Genomic DNA, 14,931 nt, shown 5'->3' with positions numbered 1-14,931 from the left:
GGGCATCAAGGATATTCCAAAGAAATCTCCCTTGGAATAAAGGTTTCACTACCCTGCATCTGCAGGCACCCTAACAAAGCTGAACGGTCTGCTGCACCTGACGTCCTACGAACTTTCCAAGGCCCAGCAACACAGGTGGTAGTTCTGTGGCCGTCCAAAGGCCTGACATGTCTTCCTTGCCTTTTCGAGTACAGTATTTCTTGTCGGAGCCACTGCGACCAAATCCCTGTGCACAGAGTAAACTTGCTGTTGCCAAGGCTTGCTGGCACTGCACTCCAGAGATTTTTGGGCTACAAGAAGCTCCAGCATCCAGCACTTCATCCCTCGAAGATCAGCGTCCTCACTACATCCCTTGCACCGTGGGCCTCCATCTTTGGTGAGCTGCCTGTGGTGCTTCTGTGACTCTGTGCCTTCGGCCTGGGTGTCCTCTCGAAGGTTTTCTCCTGCATTGGTGGGTTCCCCTGTTTCTCTGGGCCTGCCCCCATTCTCTTGCACTTGATGAGTCCCTTGGAGTTTGCTGGTTCCAATGATTGCATCTGGTCATCCACACACTTTCTGCAGCTACCAAGGCTTATTGGCACTCCCGTCAGACACCAAGCACCTAGACACCGACGCGGGACAGCTCCTGGTCTTCCTCAGCGTCGCCTGGTCCCCACAGCTGCACCAAGGTCCTTGTCAACTCTCCTGAGATCCCTGCCAAGGGTGGGCATTATGCTTCTGTGCATCCTGGTCACCTCCAAGTGAAAAAGACTTTGTCCCCTCTGCTTGCAGGTTCTCCTCTTCAAGAATCCAGCCTTGGATTCCATCAGAGATCTTCAGAGACTTCTCCAGAGGCCTTTCTTCCCAAGTCTTCCATTGTTGTCTACCAGAGGTTCCGACGCCACTCCAACCCTCTGCATCCAGCTACCCTGCAGCAGATAACCTGGTTCCTGGGGAATCCCTGGCCGGGTAGGGTGGCTCTCCAACTTTCCTTCCTCCAAAGGGTTTCTTTGGGGTTCTGTGGGAAGGGTCCTTTTTCTTTAAAATCACGACTTCTCCATGGACTTCCATTAGGCACATAGCTGTGTTTCCACTCTGCACACAGCCTCCGTGGGGTTCCTTGTTACTTAACTTGGGTGGTTCCAAGTTCTCCCAGCTCCTCCGAGTCCTTTGGTACCAGCCCCGCTCGTCCTTGCAGGTCGCATACCACTTCTTTAGAATATGGTTTGACCGCGCCCTGGAGACCAGTGTATATTAGTGCCATTTGCCGGATTCTTTGAAGTATTTTAATGTGTATGGTTGATATCTACAGCTAGGAGATATGCCAATGTGATCGTGACTATGCTGTGTAATACATAGCCTTATTTTTCATAAACAGTGTGTGGTTTTTTTTCATCTAATCTACACTATTGATTATATGTGGTAAACCAAGCTGCTTTACACTCCAAGATAAGCCTGAAGGCTGCTCCCCGCAGCTATCACGGAGACCCTGAGGTTATCACAGACCATTCAAATCACCATAAGTGTTGCCTGGATTAGTACAAGGTCCATCACTCTTAAGCGTGCACCACATACTGAGCCAGCCTCCTACATTTGTGTGCAGCGGCTGGGATTAAATCCTGCACTGTTTTACCACTTAATTGAAGGTTACATGAGAAACCATCACTAGCAAGGCACATATAAATACTGTATCAAGAAAGTTCTACTTAACTACTTGGATTGGTTATGAAGGGTCTTAGCACAACCCTTACTCCAATCTTTGGAACTTTAGGATCACTAGGGTAGGTAGCTGCACTACACCACACTACACCTAGTACCATGTCGCAGGTGGGAGAGTCCAGTGGGGCTCAGCCCTCTAGATACAGTGGTCTTAGGTTCCAGGAACTTAGGACCCTGTGAGCGTCTAGGAAACTTAAGACTAGTAGAAGCCCTACCAAATAGCCTCTCTTAGAGATGCTCCTGTAGGATGACCTCCAAAATCCTGCGGGGCAGAATAACTTGGGTATCGGTGGTGAGGCTCCAGAGGAGGAGTCAGGGGTGTACAACCCCCTTGGCCCCACTTCTGAGCACAACCATTTTATGCATCTCATCTGGCTTGTGCCTATATCGTCTCCATCTCATCTTGGTCTTCCCTTTTTTTTGGCAACTCACTCACCTGCCTTGTGCATGATCCCCTTTCACATCAATCTTGTACTTTGTTTGGCTCTCATCCACATTGCCCCTTGATCCCTTCGCCCATACTTTCCTGATCTCATTTTAACCGCTCATCTGGCTTGTGCCTCACAACTCGCTCATCCCCCTTATGCTTCATGGCACTCTCATAGTTATACTGCACAACAGACTGCTCCATATTTGATCCTTTTTGATGTTCCTCTGTCGTTCAACTAGTGGACTGCTGCCCTCTCATCTGCTTCATGATTTCCACCATTTTTTCATCTGACTTGTGCCCAACTCCCTTCGCAAATCCAGATCATGTCTCTGGTCAATATTCCTTCCACTTTGCGCCTTGATTCTCCCTCTCATCCATTCTGAGCTTTGCTCTGCTTTCTCACCTGGCTTTGGGATTGGTCCTCAATTTCTTGTGGAAGGTCTCTTTATCCCTTCTTTTACAGTGTCTCACTTCCCTCTCTCATTCTGCTTGCACCTTGTGTCAGTCTGTTGACTAGGTTTAGCAGTGCCCCCTTCTATTAGTCTTCATCTCTATCAATCCTCTTTATTTGTGCCTTGTGCCCCTCTCTCATCTGACTTTGGCCTTGGTTTCCTAGCTCATCTAGCACATGCTTTGCTCCACTCCCTCATCTGGCTCTTGGCTCAGGCTAGCACCAATCTTTTTGTGCTGATTTAATCTTCTCTCTGTTCTGGCGTTTGCTTTACTGCTTCTCTCTCATCCATCTTGCCCAGGCTTTCTTCAAACACCCTATTGTCTTTCCCAGTCTTCTTTCTTTTGCCTGTTCCCTTCCTTATCCTTCAAGAGCCTTTTTTTAAGTGTTTTACAAGGCTCCCTCTCATTCTGCAAACATATTGTGGTCTGTGACACTTTCACATCAGTTCTCTCCATTGGTACTGCTCTCATCATCCTTCTTTACTTGTTCATTTTCAACTCATCTGTGCCTTGCTTCCCAGTTACCTGGCTTGTGTCTTGGTCACTGCCCTTTTATGATGTGCCTCTATACCTTCTCCCTTAGTGTGGAGCATTTACTTCCTCTTCCTCCTGGGTCTTTGCTGCCCGATCACAACCATCCTGCACCTCCCACCTATTTCTCACCCAGAGGGTGTTTCACTTCCCTTTCTTTTCAAGCTTTGTCCTCGCTCAGTACTCAAATTTGGCTTGCATGCTGCTTCCTTTTCTTACCAGCCTTGTTCCTTTCTCTCCTATCATACAGTTCTTTCCCTGGTCCCCTCTCTCATCTTAATCATACTTGCACTCGCTTTGTGGTCACACATTACTACCATTAGTCTTCCACTATTTTGCCTTTGCCTTGTTATAGTTAAATATACACATTTAAAAAATGAGAGAAATACAAAATAACTATTTAGCAACATATATTGGCCTTTAAAAATTAATATTGCTCTGAAGTTATTGATGGTAGCATAACCAAACACTTAGAATTACAAACTCATTAAGGAGAATAAAAGGTTATTTAAAACATTTAGAGCCTCGTTTCAGTATATTAAATAAATTATCCTGTAATACAGCTACCATCCTATAACTATCCATAAAACCCTTTTCTTAGAAGTATATTCCTTCAAAGAATTCTTATCTGCCTTGAGGCTCTGACCCATCTTTCATCCCTTTTATGCCTCATTTGGCTTGGGCTTTGCACCAGTTAATCAACCTTTCCCTGCCTATTTTTCCTTTCTTATAGTCGAATTTCTTTCCTACTTTGACCCCCCTACATTCATTCTAGCTACAAAAGTAACTCTTGTCCCTTACACTAAATTGAATTAAATACGTAGCCCAAACCAATGCCTAGTAGTAACCCCTACCATGATTGGAACATCGTATTTAAAGAAATTCACTTCAGTAAATGTTAACTTGATAGCGACACTATATGAATTACAAATAAATGAAATCGGATTATATACATTTAAATATATAAAATTAAAGGAGTTACTTTTACCCAACTCTGAAAATAATAACCGCATCCAAACTTTAAACAAAATAAAATTAATTGGATGCCATTTAATGGTATTAAATTAAAAAATAGATCTAAAGGTAAATCTTATCCAAATGCTAAATAAAGTTATAATTAGATTTTGTATATTACCTTAAATTATTTAATAACTTACCTTTTATTAATTACAATTACATAAAATATATTGGTGTTAAATAAAATCTAAATTAGTTTTATCTTTACCCAACATTAAAATTCGCATTCTATACTCTAAATTAAATGCAATTTAGTTACATAAGTACTCGTTTCGTGTTCCTAATGGTTTCTCTTTGTAATATTAAATTTAATTGACTAAATTACTGTCAGCTAACTCCAATGGCAAACCTAAAATTATTTAAATTTAATTTGGTTTAAAAAAAATAAGCAAGCTCACCCCTAATACTAATTCTATCCCAATCTTTCAATGAAAGTAGAATAAAAAAATACGAATTCTGTAACATTTAGAAAACTATGAACCTAAATAATATTGAAGTAAGTTTAGTAACCTTCAGCAAACTAGTGCATACCTTTGAACTAACCTAGTTTCATCTAGTATGCTCTGCCATCACATTCTCAGTAGTGGCAATGTTAATGGAGTGATTAAAGGTAGTGAAAGTAGTGGGGTGTACTCCACAAGCTACTTCCTTGTAAATTAAGTCCTTTGTAAATGTCCCTGGCTTCTTGAACAGTGCAAGTGACTCTTTGTAAACTAATTGTGGTTAATCTTCATCCAGCTTGTGTTCTGCTCCCCTCTCACATCTATATTGTGCAGCTTTCCCGTGTTTCCATACTGTACGTGCCTTGGTCCTTTCTCATCCCTCCGGTCTCTTGTTCTGCCCTTATCCTGTCCATGACTCTCTCTCATCTAGCACGTCTCCCTCACTTCTCCCATCACCCGTGTGCTCATACCCCTCATTTATCCATCTTGTGCGTCATTTTACTTTCATCTATTGTGTGGCTTAGCTGCTGCTCAAATACTAGGTTTTGTTCCTGCCTCTCTCTCTGCCTCATTGTTTTGGACCACATTTTCTTCTCTCATCCACCTTATGTCTTGCTCTCCTACATCATCTGTGGTGTTCTTCTGTCCCCTTTCTCATCCATTGTGTACCATGTTCCCCCTTCGTCTGTCTTGGACATTGTTTCCCACTTTCATCCATCTTCTTCCCTGCACCCCGCTCACCTGATATGAATCTTTCTCATCGCCAGCATCCATTTTATGGCCCAGCCTTGTATGTCTTCAAATGCATTTCTTGGTCCAATCTCATCTGCATTATGCTCAGTTACCTTTGCTTGCTCCCCTCTCTCATCAGCATAGTACTTGGCTTGACTCTCAGCCACATCAAGTCTCAATCTCTTCTCTGATGCTGCTTCTCTTGCCACACCCTTTTCTCACCAGCCTAATTCTTTAGTCTCCCCTTTCATTCAGCATGTGCAGTCTCATCTATTGTGTGCATTTATCTTTTTCTTTTGATTATATTTCATTGAACAATGTAATTCCATAATTACACATTAAACTATACTACTAATTCATCATTAAAGGAGACATAAAAGCTTATGTCATAGAAACCTAGGTGCTTATTTACAAGCCCTTTGCGCTGCCGGTGTGTCACTTTTAACATGGGAAGAAGTGAAGCACCGGCCGGCGCAAGGGGCTTGTAAATAAGCCCCTAGTCCCCATGGTACTGCAAAAGAATACATTATAACTAACAGCCTAGTTCCAGTACAGGTCAGCTTAATTACATTAATATGCCTTGTGATCGTACTATACTGCTAGGAGATATATTTTAAAGGGGAGCAGAAGTAAAAGTTTTATTTTGTAATCTTGTTGCCCTACTGCATCCAGATTGTGATAGTCTTCTGCTTTTCCATCCAGTGCATGTCTTGGCCAGCCCTCATCTGGCCTGTGGCTTGCCCCATTGTTCTCCATCTCATGCCTCACATATGTCTTTCATTTGACTTTTTCCTCGCTCACCTCTTTCATTTGTATAGTGCCTAGTTCCACTTTCTCATCTGTGTTATCCCTCTGGTTACTTCTCTCATCGGTCTTCTTCCTTTGTCACCCACATCCATTTACATCTCAAAGAATCCTTACCAAAGAGTATAAGTACATATAAAGTGGGCACTAGGAATGTACACCTTAAGCTATCAAATTAGGTTAACATATTCACTCCAGAATTTAATGATATTTAGGGATCCATTGAGAAGCGCCATCCAGGCACAGGCTTGGCCACTATAAGCTGGCTTGTCAAAGTGGCCGGTGCAATCTCAATGTCTTGGGAGATTGCTTAGTAAAGGCGTTCTTGTATGCACTGTGTATAGTATGCCCCCGTTCTGGAAATGATGCGTGTGCAGCAGTAGCTGGGGAATCTTGGAGAGCGTGTTTACATATGGATTGCCCAGCACCGCCAAGAGGTGTCAGTTTGCAACCAAGAAGGGGACCATGGCACAGTGGTATGAGATTTCAGGGTGATAGTTTGTGGGTGTGCATGCGAGTGTCTTACATCCTCTCTTTCTGCATCCTCGTGCTTAATGACAGAGGAAATGTTGCCTAGTGGTTTCTCAGAGAATGGGAATAATACAAAGGATAAGGGCAGCAGCTTCTCATTTCATGTGGTGCTCACAATATACCTCCACACATCAAATAACTCTTAGCCTTCCAAAATAGTACCCAGTAGTGCACAAAATATATGCTTCCCGCCACCCGTGTGCAGCAGTATCAATGCAATACAGCACCCGGCTTTCCTTTACAACAGAAGTATAATGGAAAGATGATGAAGCAATAGAATGGGATAACTGCTGGCACCAAAGATTTGGAATAGTTTCTCCCTGCTTCACTCTACTAGGTATGACGAATCCCATCCACAAGCAAAACAAGAGGTAATCTTTCATACAGTAGGTGCCTAATAAGGCCACACTGTAAATACCAAGGTGGCTATGCTGCCAATAATATTAAAATCTAAATACTATACAAAATGGCTGATTGACACAATGTGCATTTGGATGTTCCTTGCTGCTAATCCTGCATTTTTGCAAAGTTGAAGGGTTTCTGAGATCCGAGCACTTCCTGAAATTTCGTCTTTTCTTTTGGAGGCATTCTATTTGGGCTAAATGAAGACAAATAGAGAATGTGCACCACCACATCCATTCCTCATGTATCTGCAGGCCTCCTCTAATTCTCTATGGAGGGTGGGTAGTCAGGCTGATCAGTGACCCTAACCTCTGCATACTTCTGACTTCTTCGGTCCAGCAGTGTACACAGGCACCAGCACAAGAGTTGTGCGCCACTGGAAGTAGCATAAAGACAAAAAGGAGATCCTGACCTCCATTAGTGGTAGGTATGAGGTCCACAGAGTCACACCCCGAGGTAAAATATGATTTCTCCTAATCTTGTTGCCATTTAAATTAATCTGAAGCACAAATTTATTTCAACAGGTTTATTTACTTTCAACAGAGCATATTCTCAAGCTGTGTACCTCAAAACTACAATAACAATATGTGAATCCAACCTTTCCAACCAAAGAATCTTCCTCAATCAATAAGAAAAGATGATAACCTTTCTGGCTCATGTGGGATGTTCCAATCTTAACACAATGCAACGTGGCCACTCCAAGGGAAATGGCTGCATATGAACCTTGTGGTCTACTGGAGAACAGAGAGCAGCATCCAGGAGAGCATGGACACATTACTGACTCTAGTGGAGGAGAGTACAGAACCTTTAATCCTGTTTGAAGAGCTTCAGCTGCTCCCAGGAGAAGCAGGAACATGCCCTTGTCTACAGGCGTTAATTGTGCTGCAGTTTCCTTTCCTCGGTATACTGCCTGTAGCTGCGCCACCAGAAGAGCAGAGTGACCATGTCAAGCTCTTTATAAGAGGTTCAGGTAGGTGCAGCTGGTCCTAAAGTATCAGCGAGACAACACCCCACTCCATTGAAGAGGAATGTGTTGGGGTGCTCCGTGTGATGTTCGAATGGAAGCAGGAGGAACTCCGCCCACTCTGTAAAAGAGACAGAATTGGGTCTTCTAGGTCTATAGGTCTCCTGCTAGTGACTGGGAAAGGCAGATAAGAGCAGGGAAAAAGAAGACTGCAGAGATTGTAGTGTCACTGGCAGAGCCCTGCTGGAGCTGGGAGACTCCAGCAGACGAAAGATGGTGAAGGGTATACTGAAATAAAAAATGCCAAAACGTGATTGTGGGGAGATAGAAGATGGACATGGAGGTGTCTGTGTAACCACTAGATACAAGTAATGATTACTGACTCCATGGACGAAGAGGCTGGGGCAATTGAGATGGGCTGATTGAAAATAATGAAGCCCAGGGGTGGGAGTTTAAGCGCTCTTCTAAGCACTCTGCGAAACGCAAGGTGGCTGACGAGAATACCGAGCTCAGAACCATCAGCATGAGTCTGTCCACTTCAGGCAGATGCGAGATGCAAGTCCTAAGAGCGGAAGGAGTACAGTTCCCACTAAATGATATTTATCCAGGGGCATCTCATTTCCATCAATATCTCTAGCTGAAAACTTGAAAATGGACTTGGCTGCCTTCCACTCATCCACTTGGGAAAGAGAGCAAAGTGTTCACTCCTTTTCTAGAGGACATACAACCAAAACCACATGCACCAAACACAAAGAGTCTCAAATCTCAGCAGATAATCTCTTTCCTTCAAGGTGACTGCCCTGGAATATGCATTACTAAAACACTCACAAACAGGTCAGGCCTCGTAAAGTGTACATGGTGGAATGGCAATGGTAACTATTTCTGCCCCGTTTCCCCTCCTTCCCCAATAACTCAAATACATCCATCCACAGTACAGGGGGTTCACATGCTTCCAGGCCACAGGAATCTTTTACTGCAGCCTCTAGAGAGTGGGATATTTTTCAGCCCAGCCAGACCGCCCCATAGACTGTTCTTATTCCACTGGTAAGTGACCGATAATATCCCACTTTCCATGTCTTTTCTCAGTCCCAGGCCTAGATTCTTGAGCCCATTGTACCCGATTTAAGCATTTTAACCTGACGTCTCCAGTCAACCTTTGAAAGAACTCAGTCCTTCAGAACTGGACCCAACACTGGCCATAGCACCCAATGCCCCTTTCAAAGCCCCAACCCCGGGTCCAAAACTACAGATATACCACTTCAGTACAGTGTCCCACCTGCCCTCCTACCCTTCCCAAAGGGACAGATGATTTGGCAACCTAGAACACAACACTCTAGTTCTAATGGGAACCGTGGAAACTGATCACACATCACCTTCTGCTACTCATGCATAATAAGCTAAAGGGGGGACACAATTTCAGTCTACAATATTCATTACAACTATAGTGCTCTATTATGAAGCAAATGTGCTGCGATTAGAAAACATATACAACTGAGCAAAGTAATTGTAGGCAGCTGGCTCTTTATATGCTATACCAAGAAGAGGCATATTGTACAGAGAGGCCAGGTATTCCCTTATGAGGGGACACAGGCTTGCTCTAGCAATTCCAAGGTGCTCTTATAGGGGGTAGTGGGGTTGGGCAGCCATAGGCTTATCAGGTGTGTTAGCCAGCTGCAAAATAGACACACAGCCAATAAATGATGCACACGAATTAAGGAGATCCACAACGAAGTACAAATGATGTTTAGGCACCCGAATCAATACGATCAGGTAAGTAAGTCCTGCAAGAGAAATACTTTTACATTTAAAAAGTCAAGAGTGAATTTTTCAGAAGCTGCAATGCAAGCCCAAGGGAGGAAAAACAAGTATGGCAATCAGGTACAGTACCGCGGCTCACGAGTCCCATCTCCTGAGCTTAAGGTGAATATGGGGCAAGGTCCAAGGCAGGATCAGCAGGTCACCTCCAGCAGCACTAGGACGGCCAGGTGTAGTGGTTCAACACAGAATGGGTGCTGAAGGTTAGTCACTGGGGTTCGGTCTGCGAGAAAAGAGGCTGCAGATTTGGACTGGGAGGCCAGTCAGGCTGAACCAACCGGGGCGCTCACTAACAGTGTCAACAGTCCTAAGATCGGACAAGAGATCCAGGTGTGAGCGGAGTCCTGAACAGATCCCCGTGTCTGGTTGACAGGAACTTTGTCACCATCTCTAACCAGGTCGACACCCTCTTAATAGCAGTACCAGCACCCTACAGTGTGATACCATTCACAGCTGGCATCAGATCCCAACAGCAGTTGCCAATGAAGCAGAGTCCAGCAGCCCCAATGCTGGGCCTATTTGCTACTATGAACCTCACAAGGCTCGTCACGCAGTGCCTGGGAGACCTGGCACTGCAGGCGGCCTAAGCTGCATGGGGTGCTCTCACCCTGGCGTCAAGCAGCACCTGCATTAGTGCCCACTGCACAGCCAAGACGTGCCACTGATACACCGCCCCTGCTGCAGGTGGATGGTGGCTTCTCACCAGTAGACTGCAACGTCCTTTGAAGTGTCTCATCACGCTCCCCTTCGCTTGGGCCGTTACTAACTACCCCCTCCATATAAAGCTCAGACAACCTAGGACTTGATGCTATACTAAACACCCAGAGGCAGCCAATCGTCCGATTATGCCATGCTCACCACACCCAGAGTCGCATTGGGATAACAATTCGGCCTAGGAACCCCCCCAAAAAGTGGCCCACATTCCCGGATCACACCCATACATGAAACAGCATTTGGCTAGTCTCATAGGGCTCATTTTCAGAGAAATGTCTGATAAATAATACATTTTAAAACTCATACCACCAAAAACATTGGTGAAAACTATAAGCACTACATTTTGGTCGGGCGAGCCAAGTGCAATAAAGTGGCACAAAAGGCCACCACTCCTGAGCTGGCTGCCACCTGGCCGTTTTTTCAAATGCATTAACGGTATTTTAATGTCCAGGTCGGTACAAAAATGGCGAGAATCACCCACAGCTGGTAGTTTCTGCTCTGATCAAAATATACTTTTAACAATTAAGTGACTGACAGTTAAAACAAAAAAAAGGCAGAAAAGCCATGTGGAGACAGAATACAAACATTTGTATTATTGTATGAAGAATCCTCTCATGTTCCTGTCTTCGCAGAAGCTTAAAACGAGCAAACAAAAGGTTATATTTTTTTAATCAGTTTTATATAGTTTGATTTCGGTCCAAGGGCAGCCATTATATGAGCACCAGTCACATAACACCCCCCCGCCCCCCCAACCAAACCAAGACCTGAAAAATACTTCAGTGGAGGTGCCAACAAAAGGCCCTCAAGCGACGCCCCTTCCCTTACTCCCCCCAGCCAACTATAGCCTCCACCAGCGCTCGAGAGCAACCTGGCTCTTCGGAGAAACAGCGCCCAGATACCCTAGGGGTGACAGTGGTGTGCTTTATAAATGTTGTTAGTTTGTGTTTGATTACAGAAGATCAAATTCATTATTATTTTAGTCCTTAGGCAATTAAATAATTTACCAAGAATTACATGATGTTGAGCTGAGGTAGGTCTCAAACCCATTTGCAGAGTTCCCAATTCGGCAGCTTCGACCCTAAAATTACAGCCTCTCAATTTTCCTCGCTCACAAAAATGCTTCACGGCGTGGCCTATGCAAACATATCCCCCCAACACACTCAACCCCATCAAGGCCTGAAAGATACTGCAGAGGAGAGGAGCCAACAAAAGGCCCTTAGCGAGGCCCCTTCTCTTACTCACACTCTCCCCAGCCAACTAAAGCTTCAGGGCCACGGCTTGGTAGGGGTTGGGAAAAAGCACATCGCTGCTGCTGCTCTAAGGGAACTGAGGTGAGGACGAGCCAACGGCCACATCACCTGCCCCCAGTCAGGGTGTCAGTCTCGGGGGGAGGGGTCTATCTGCAGTGGCAAACACATTCGGCGTTAGCACTCTAAGACCCGCGCTGGCCTTGAGCCCCACCTGGCTGACCCGTCCCTCCGCTAGAACCGGGCCTGCCTTGTTGCTTGCGCTCTATCACCCTTCTCTCGCACTTACCTCTGGTCTGTCCCCAGGTAGCTCTCAAACGCCGCGCAGGCCTTGAGCCCCACCTGGCTGACCCGTCCCTCCGCTAGAACCGGGCCTGCCTTGTTGCATGCGCTCTATCACCCTTACCCATCTCTCGCACTTACCTCTTGTCTGTTCCCAGGTAGCTCTCAAACGCCGCGCAGGCCTTCAGCCCCTCACCATGCTCGCGGCTCCGCGGATTGAAGCGGCGCACGCGCTGTGTAGCAGCAAACCATTCATTCCTCATTGTGAGAGTCTCAGAATACAAGGTGTCAGCAGAGCCCCGCCCCCATCGCCAGGTAGGAACTAATCACAGCCAGGAAGCGAGGTGACTGGCGGACAGTTTTTCCATCGCTTCAAATAAAAAAATAAAAAACATTTGCAATGCAACAGGTCTCGCATTTATGCGAGTTTGAGCTATTGTCATTGTAAATGACAATGCCTCATTTATGTTTTGGTTTTTGAAACATAAATAAAACGCAGTCATTTACAATGCCAATAGCTTAAACTCGCGTAAATGCGTGACCAATTGCATTGCAAATGCTTGTTTATATAAGGTAGCATCAAAGGGAGGAGAGGTATATTCATAGTGTCTCACCAGTTATTTAATATACTGGCGGCTAACATGTTGTTAGCAGGCCATGAACAGTAGGAGAGCACGTTAGGCCCTCGTAGCAGAGACTGTTTCTGCTTGTTGCCTCCACTGCGTTGCTAGGAGTAATCGCTATAAGGGGCCCCAGCAATGTGAAATCCAAGTAAATGTTATGGTCCACATTAGTTGCAAGAGCTAAAGCACCTGTTTTGTGCACACGAGGGGGTGGGGGAATAGTAGGAATCAGGGCCATCTTGGAATGGCGTTCTTACTCTGGCTATGACGACATATTCACATTTTTTTCCACAGACCGAGTCTTCAAAACTTGACTTTAAGTAATCGTAACTGCGCTCTTTAATGAATTTCGCCAGTAGTCTGTGCACACAAGTGGCACGACACAGCACTTTTCCACTGACCGACACGGAAAGAAACTCAGAAACACCCCACGAATTAAATTCCCTTGGCAGCTTTAGAAAACATATTTTTGCTAAAGGAAATACCAGATAGTCCGTAGCTACTTACATCAAAACCAGCGTTTTGGGCTAGAAATGCACTCACGCGATTAAAAGCCAACTAAACATCTCCCTGATCAACTAAATCTGGAAAATCTGTTTGCAAAAATGTAAATTATATTACATAAGTGTAGTGACCAGTTTAACAACATATATCCTAGGGTTGAATAACTAAACTGATTTACTTCACTAATGTTTTGACGTACGTTTCTGTGTGAGTTTATAACCCAATTTACACACATTAGAAATGAATTAAGATTTACATTTTGTTTACATTGGGGGGAAAAAAGTACTCCCGGCTGGAACAGTTTGACCAGATCCCGGTTGTGTAGTTTGGAGGAAGTCCTCGGATGTAAAGGTTTGTTTTGCTTAACTGGTCCCACCATGAGCTGCTGTTACTACTACTACTACTACTGTGTTACTACCGGTGGTACTGGGGCTCGGTGGCGTCACCAGGTGGGCTGGGATAATTAATACACTGCTGCTCCCTCAGTAAGTAAGTATTTGTTGTGTGGCCGTGTTTTTACGGTTTATTCACGTAATGAGGTGGAAAGTGAAATGCATTTGTGTTCCTTGCTGAAAACCCTGGATCACGAGGTTTGAACTCTTTGTTTTCTGTTCCACGGGAGTATATTTGTTCTTAAAACGTGTAAATACTTTGGGTCTGAAAGTAGGAGAGTGTATTTTAAGGAGCAAACTGAAACGTTTAAACTAAAAGATTTAGGGCCTCATGTAGGTAAATAAATTTTACCGGTTCTTAAATACCGAGCCGTACCGAATCGGTAAATTAGAATCGGTAAGTTATATGTAGGTAAAAATTCGGTAACAGTTACCGATTCGGTAACATTCGGTAAATACGAATCGGAATTCACCGATTCGGTAAATACCGAGGTGATAATTACCGAATCGGAAAATACCGAGGTGGTATCTACCGATTCGGAAAATACCGAGGTGGTATCTACCGAATCGGAAAATACCGAATCGGTATGTACGGATTCGGTAAATAACATCACATGACTTGACGAAACAGCTAATCCTGTGCAACGACAGCCCACCCAACCAGGAACTGCCCACACCCAGGCAGGTGTACACAATTAGCCGACGTGGCCACACCCAGGCAGGTGTACATAATTAGCCGACCCTGGAGAGGCTTGGAGTGCAGAGGAGAGGCAGGGAGCAGTTGCATGTGCGAGCGGGAAACGAACAGCATGTCCAGCCAGAGAACACAGAAAGACGGAGGGGAAAGGAGGAGGAAGCTCAAATTCAGCCCCAAGGAACTCCAGGTGCTGGTGGAGGAGGTGGTGAAGCAGCACCAGAAGCTGTTTGGGAGGCAATCCCTGCAAGTGCCTGAGGCCGAAAAGCGCAACATATGGCTGGCCATCCAGGCGCAGGTCAATGCTGTGGGAGTGACCCACAGGGACATTGAGGTCCTCAAAAAGCGCTGGTATGACCTGAGGATTGTGACCAAGAGGAAGATGGGCGACATCCAGAAGGAGGCCAGCCAGACCGGAGGTGGAACCAACAGGGCACCTGCCCTCACCGAACTGGAGGAGCTGGTGGCGGCCACAATCGAGCAAGAGAGCGTCGTGGGTCTTGGGGACGCCGACAGCTCTGCCAGAGCCGCAACACACCAAGGTAAGACGAAAGCACAGCAATGTAGCCTCCCCTACCCCTATCCCACATCCCCCATTGTGAAACGAGAATCACACTGCAGTCCACACGTGTCAGTGCAGACAGGCAATGCATTC

General features: G+C 45.3%; 1 protein-coding gene across 2 annotated transcripts in view; it reads right to left on the bottom strand.

Moving 5' to 3' along the window:
- LOC146856198 (uncharacterized) overlaps positions 1–12,387 on the bottom strand; it is an 86,573-nt gene extending 74,186 nt beyond the window's left edge. For both annotated transcript variants that reach the window (XR_014980915.1, XM_085650710.1), the window contains exon 1: positions 12,205–12,387. The gene's annotated coding sequence lies outside the window, so the exon portion shown is untranslated. The remainder of the gene's footprint in view (positions 1–12,204) is intronic.
- Between the last annotated feature and the right edge of the window lie 2,544 nt (positions 12,388–14,931).

This window comes from Triturus cristatus, chromosome 4_1 (assembly GCF_964204655.1).
Source record: "Triturus cristatus chromosome 4_1, aTriCri1.1, whole genome shotgun sequence".
Taxonomy (NCBI): Eukaryota; Metazoa; Chordata; class Amphibia; order Caudata; family Salamandridae; genus Triturus; species Triturus cristatus.
This window is presented reverse-complemented; position numbering and strand designations above follow the sequence as displayed.